This window comes from Durio zibethinus, chromosome 1, assembly GCF_047325235.1.
Source record: "Durio zibethinus cultivar Kanyao isolate XHJ-2024 chromosome 1, ASM4732523v1, whole genome shotgun sequence".
In the NCBI taxonomy this organism is placed as follows: Eukaryota; Viridiplantae; Streptophyta; class Magnoliopsida; order Malvales; family Malvaceae; genus Durio; species Durio zibethinus.
Window position 1 is genome coordinate 33,628,969 of NC_143162.1, and position 6,097 is coordinate 33,635,065.

Below are 6,097 nucleotides of genomic sequence, written 5' to 3' on the forward strand. Positions count from 1 at the left end.
ATGAAATAGATATCGAATTTAGTTCAGAACAGATAATACTCAGAAGGCCAAGGTATGAGAAAGTGTCTGGTTCAACAGTGTCATCCGGATGGTGTATACTACTTCTTTGAAATTCAATACAAGCTTGTGTAACACCATTTCTACTTTAACAAAAAGAAATTAGGAGGATTTAGTACTATTATATTTCATGTAAATAAGAAACATGATCACATAAAAAATTTTGAAGAACTATGGCATATTCACTTCTTCCATCAATTTTGTATCTGCTAAACTAAAACCCCCAACAGCTAAGCATGCAAAAATCTAAACATATAATGAGATAAAAACAAGTAGAAATATCAACTAAATGTTGGGTTTGAATATAACTTATTGTTGAATTGCACTCACGTCAAGAAATAGCTCAACTCCTACACATCTTGATGTTGATAAACGATACCACAAATTTTCTTTCATCTCACGGTTTATTAAACTGCGTTACTTGAATAGGGGGTAAAAGGGTTTTCTCTAAACTATTGGGGGACAAGTTGAATTTTGACCAAATCTCAGGAGATAAATGTTTTTTTGGAGGTAAAAAAAAAAAAAAAGCTTCTACTTTCACACCAGTTTTTCTCACCGCATCTTTTCTTTTTTCTTTTTTTTTTTTTCCAAAATTATCTCTAAATTAAATTATTTAATTATCTTTCTCATTGTTTTAAATCTCCTATATCAAATATAAAAATCCAATAAGTTAAATAATTTATTGGATATGCACATCTAATAAGTTATATAACTTACTAGATTTTAATATCATTAAATTAGTTTTCTAAAAATTTTAAGAAGAATTATAAAAAAGAAATTCTATTAAAAATTTTTATTAATTAATATTATAAAAAATTATTATTGAGAAGGAAACCATAAATATTAAAATTAATAAAAAAAATTAATTTTATTATTTTAACCGTAGAGAAAAATGAAGTTTTATGAGATCTTAACTAAACTAAAGATAAAATAGTAAATATAATTTTTTTTATAAATTCAAAATTCATCATTTTTTTAATAAATATTTTTTCTCTTGATATCATTATTAAAATATTATAAAAGACTTTAATTATTACCAGATTTTTTTTCATTTATTAAAATATTATAATAGACTTCAATTATTGTCATTTATAAGTAATAATTTATCCCTTAGTTAAAAAAAAAAAAAGTTATACTTTATAGTTTCATGTTTATTTTTCTTCTTTTTTATTTGAAACTGGGTTTAATACGTAGTTTTTTTTTAATATCTGAAGAGGATATAATTTAAAGTTTTTAAATTTCATATTTTTAAATTTCATACTTAATAAAATATAATTATTCAATATTAATATATGTATATTAAAACACAAAACAAAAAAATATTATTTAATCTGATTTAAATTGAATAAAAAAAGTCCGCCGGTGGTGACATTCTAGTTATTAATGAATAATTATCCATTATGGAAGATAGTGAAAAGCATTTTGCAACAATGTTGTAGTGTAGTGATAACTGTGCAAAATTCATCTAACATATCTGGCCATTATCCGACTACTCCAGCTAGTTAATTATGGTTCCCTTAAATGTTGGTCCTCTGGGTTGATCATGTTCCCCACCTCTGTACCCTCTGCTTAGCTTTTTCGGCCTGCGACAATTAATCCCAACAATCTAATAAATGAGGCAATATATCACTCTTTAAATGAAATAAATACATAAAAAGAGTTGAATACGTGAAGTTCTGACCTCCTTTTCCCAGTCACTTCGCATTGTGAATATGGCCAAAATCACTGTCTGAACAGCAGTCCCCCCAAAGATCATCCCACCCCAAATACCCTGGTAATTTTACCACAAGACATTTCCAGGCAATGTAAATTGACATACCAGAACAGGCATATTTGTACTTGTAAATGGTGAAAATTTGAATTCAAGTCCAATGAACGATGGACTAAGCCTTACCGTAACACCCAAGTGGAAAACCCATCCCATCAAAAGTCCCAGCGGAAGTCCAATAATATAATAGCAACCAAGGTTTATGTACGCCACAGTTGCTTGCCATCCGGATCCAATTGCCACTCCTGAAACAGTGAAGAAATGAAACGGTACGTAAATTTTACTATATCGATAAATCAATTGAATAATCAATTGACTAGTTTTAGGTTGAAAAATAATGTACCTGATAAAACTGGCTGAACACTGTTAAGGAGAATTGTGATGCCTAAGAGGTATGAAAGCTTATCAACTTCATTAAGGACATCAAGACTGGAAGTGAATATGAAGGCCACCTTGTCACGAAGTATAAAGATAAGTATGCAGAAAAGAAGTCCAATGATTGTTGATTGCACCACAGAAACCTTTGTCGCAAATTTGGCACCTTTCCCATTCCCTGCTCCAAGCTCATTTGCTACCCTTACTCTGTCAATCTCAATCAGAATTATTAGTTTTTCATTTTATGGGCATGCTTTCTATTTTGACAATTTCACACATTTCAGAATGTAACAACAAGTGAAGGGAAACGTTAAATGGTGGCCGGTGACTCGAAGTTGCAAAAAATTATGATGTCTGAAGAATATATTGTCCCAGAAAGAGATGCGCAACCCTATCTCTTAGAAGACAAATTTGTTTTTGGTACGTATCTCTAACAACATAACTAGTCAAAATTTACCGCTAGTCCCTTTTATGTAATGCACCATAATCAAACTTAGTCTACAAATGATAGATTACAGTTTTGACAAAGAAATGTATATAGTTAGAAAGTTGATTGGAGAAGTCAACCAAGATTAAGCTTTCTCCTTTATATGATTAGTAAATTCTCACAAGAGGGGATCGATCCCAATATTTACAATTTTTTTAATCTCTTAAATTGTGATTTTTGTTCACCAAAAATCAATATTTCTACTTTATATGATTTGAAAATATTTTTTTTGGTGGTTAACTAGTGGTACGTGACCATTTATCTATCTTACAATTATATAATTAAAATAAGATGTATTATATCTTACTTCAAATTTATTTTTTTTCACGATAATTTTATGTATCTCACCACAAAATTTGCTATATTAATAACCAATATTCTACATTTGTTGTCACCGAATCTACTTCAATATGCCTTGTTAAAATAACCATGTTGAAGAGAAAGTTCCAAGTGTTATATTTTTAATGGTCAATTTTAAGCTACTCTCTATCAATTTGTTTTTTGTCACAGACAAAATTGAAGGAATACAAGTACTTGTTCGTAGTTCGTACCCAGTAGCAGCCAGGAAAGCCATCGGAATCATCAGCTCCCATCCATTTATACTCATGCTGCCAGAATACACAAGCCAAAATAACGAGGGGGACAAGGGGTCCAATTTAGAAAATATTGATGAATTAGTATTCGCTAGATGAAAAAGCACGAGAGTCGCTCTTACCTTGTCCGTAATTTCTAGTTGAGAAATTTAGTCAATCAGACATAATGACGTAATTAGTACATTATTTTGTCCATTTTTGTGTTTAATCAAACAAAAATTCGATAAAAAAAAAAAGTAAATTGAAAATCTCTATAATGAGTCATTATGACGTACCAGACGGACAGGGCATCCACAGCCAAAGTAGCATTCTGCAAGTATCCAGTCATCAATATGAGAATCCTATAGTACCAATTTTCCAAGCTGCAATGGGAGCATTGAACCAAAATCAGAAAGAAAGAAAATGAATGATTGGTCAAACGAAATTACTAACAATTAACATCATTAATTGATACAAGAAAATTAATTTGAAAATCAGAGAAAGCATTGAACAATGAATTTTTTTAATATACCATAGCATGATTCCAGAAGCAGCAGAGAGTTTAAGAAACTCCCAGAGGCCATTAAATGCTTGCACAGAGTAACCAGTCCAAGACAATGGGCACCCTCCGAGGACCGTGTACACATAAAGCCCCAAAACACCGACCCACCATGAAATGTCTAACGCAACTGAGGCACCGATGACACCCCAGTCCAAGACGCTTACAAATAGCCAACTCGTCAACACATTGACCCCTAAGGCGGCAAAAGAGACGTATGCTAACACCCGAGTCTTCAGCTGGCTCTGCAGGAATCTTTGCAATGGGAACTGAAACGCAAAGCTAAAGTGCAAAGGTATCATCCAAACTGCAACGACACCTGACATCTCCGCCACGTCGTCTGGCTGTCCTAGAAGCTTCAGAAGCGGAGTGGCGAATACGTAAAAGGGCAATAGCAAGAAACAGCAGAGGAATAGAACTATCCATGATCTTTGCATGTATACGCCTAACATGTGATACTGTTTGGCACCAAAAGCTTGACCGCAAAGCGTTTCTAAAGCACTCGCCATCCCTAGCTGATTACCAGATTAAATCCCCCCCACACACCCCCCCCCCCCCCCCCAAAAAAAAAAAAAGGAAAAGCAATGTTAGAAACAAATATTGTGAACCGAAAGGAAAAAAAAATTTGGTTTGAGAGAGATGAGGAAAAGATTGATTAATTACTAAGAGGCCAAAATTGAAGCCAACAATGACAGTATTGGCAATGGAGATAGCAGCGAGCTCAACATCACCGAGGTGGCCAGCAAAGGCTTGGGTGATAACGTTCATGGAGTAGGAAGCAAGGCGGCTGATGATGGAGGGTCCCACGATGATCCATAGCTTCTGTGTTTCAACCCATAGCCTGGTAGTCAAATCCTTTTCTTCCTCATCTTTCGGTACTACTTCTTCTTGTTTTGGTTCATCTTGATCTAGTGATCTTGATTCTGTTAACAAAGCTTGATGGAGCTCGCCCTCATTCCTATGGATGCTACCCATTAGAGACAATCTTTGATTTGTTGTACTCTAACCAAAGGAAGAGATCACAAGAGAATAAGTAATACTACAAAACTAAAGTTGAGACGTTTGGGGGAAGGGCTCTTAAGTGGTGGTCGCATACACCGCACCTTGCCATTGGTAATTAAAGGGATTGTCTCCGTTGTCTATAGATAAGGACGCTCACTCAATTCTTGGCTTAATGTATAAGCCAACTGGTCATGTGTATGCTAAGAATTATATGTTCTGCGTGCATTTATATATGCACATATATGCAAATAAAGAAAATTTAATTGTTATAGTATTTTTTTTCTGTCTGAATACACATTCTTAAGATTATCAATGTTGTAACATTATTGATGCCGATTGATTGATGCATCTGTGTTCATATGAACAAATTGTATGCATTTGTAGAGTTAGAACATATATGATATGAATGAGAATTGTCCTCAAAGAAGGAAGGGCAGAGCCAGTGACACAGAGATGGAGATAAATATGGGCAAATGTTGTTGGACATCCAAGAGAGCCATGGGACAAAGGGAAACTGTGGGCACGCATGGATGAAAATCATTGTATTATTTTATATTTTTAAGCATTTTAATTATTTATAATTTTTTTATATTAATATGTAATACTTAAAATTTTTAATTATACATTTTTATCACATTTTTAAATACATTTTTTTAATCTAATTTTTTTCAACCATAATAATTATAATAACACTGAACTAGCTCTTAGCTAGCCGGTTTGGTTAGGTAATGTAACGATCGAGATCCATATACTTTGCAAAAAAAAAAAAAAAAGGTTCATTCATTGTTGTTGGGTTGACGACTTATAAAATATTTGCATTTCTGTGATTGGAATTTAATCCTGGACAAAACTTATATGATGCTTTATATGTGAGTTTTATAAATTTTTTTATTAAAAATGAGTAATTATTAATTTTAATAAAATATTTAAATTGATAACTTGATAAAATTTAATATGAAGATTATTAATATGTAAAAAAATTATTAAAAATATTATTGATAATTCGAATTTGATCTATATTTATTTAATTATAAAAATTTTGTTTATATTTTTATTAAAAAATTTATTTAATAAATTTATAAATTTTGTTAAATTTTATATTCTTGATTTATATGATAAAAATTTCAATTTATTAATTTTAATTTATTCATTTTTAATAAAATTTTTTATAAATTTTATCTATAAAATTTCACATAAAAAATTTTCATTTAATCCTTTCTTTTTCAAACGATAAAAATCAAATCATCAACGATTTGTGAAGAATTCAAAAATATATA

General features: G+C 31.4%; 1 pseudogene across 1 annotated transcript; it reads right to left on the reverse strand.

Moving 5' to 3' along the window:
• Positions 1-1,356: 1,356 nt before the first annotated feature.
• Positions 1,357-4,908, reverse strand: LOC111311301 (protein DETOXIFICATION 27-like; annotated as a pseudogene). Its single transcript, XR_016345122.1, has 8 exons — positions 4,482-4,908; positions 3,792-4,333; positions 3,556-3,642; positions 3,239-3,295; positions 2,169-2,407; positions 1,952-2,070; positions 1,739-1,828; positions 1,357-1,640 (listed from the first exon to the last, which is right to left on the reverse strand). The product of XR_016345122.1 is annotated as a protein DETOXIFICATION 27-like (transcript).
• Positions 4,909-6,097: the final 1,189 nt, after the last annotated feature.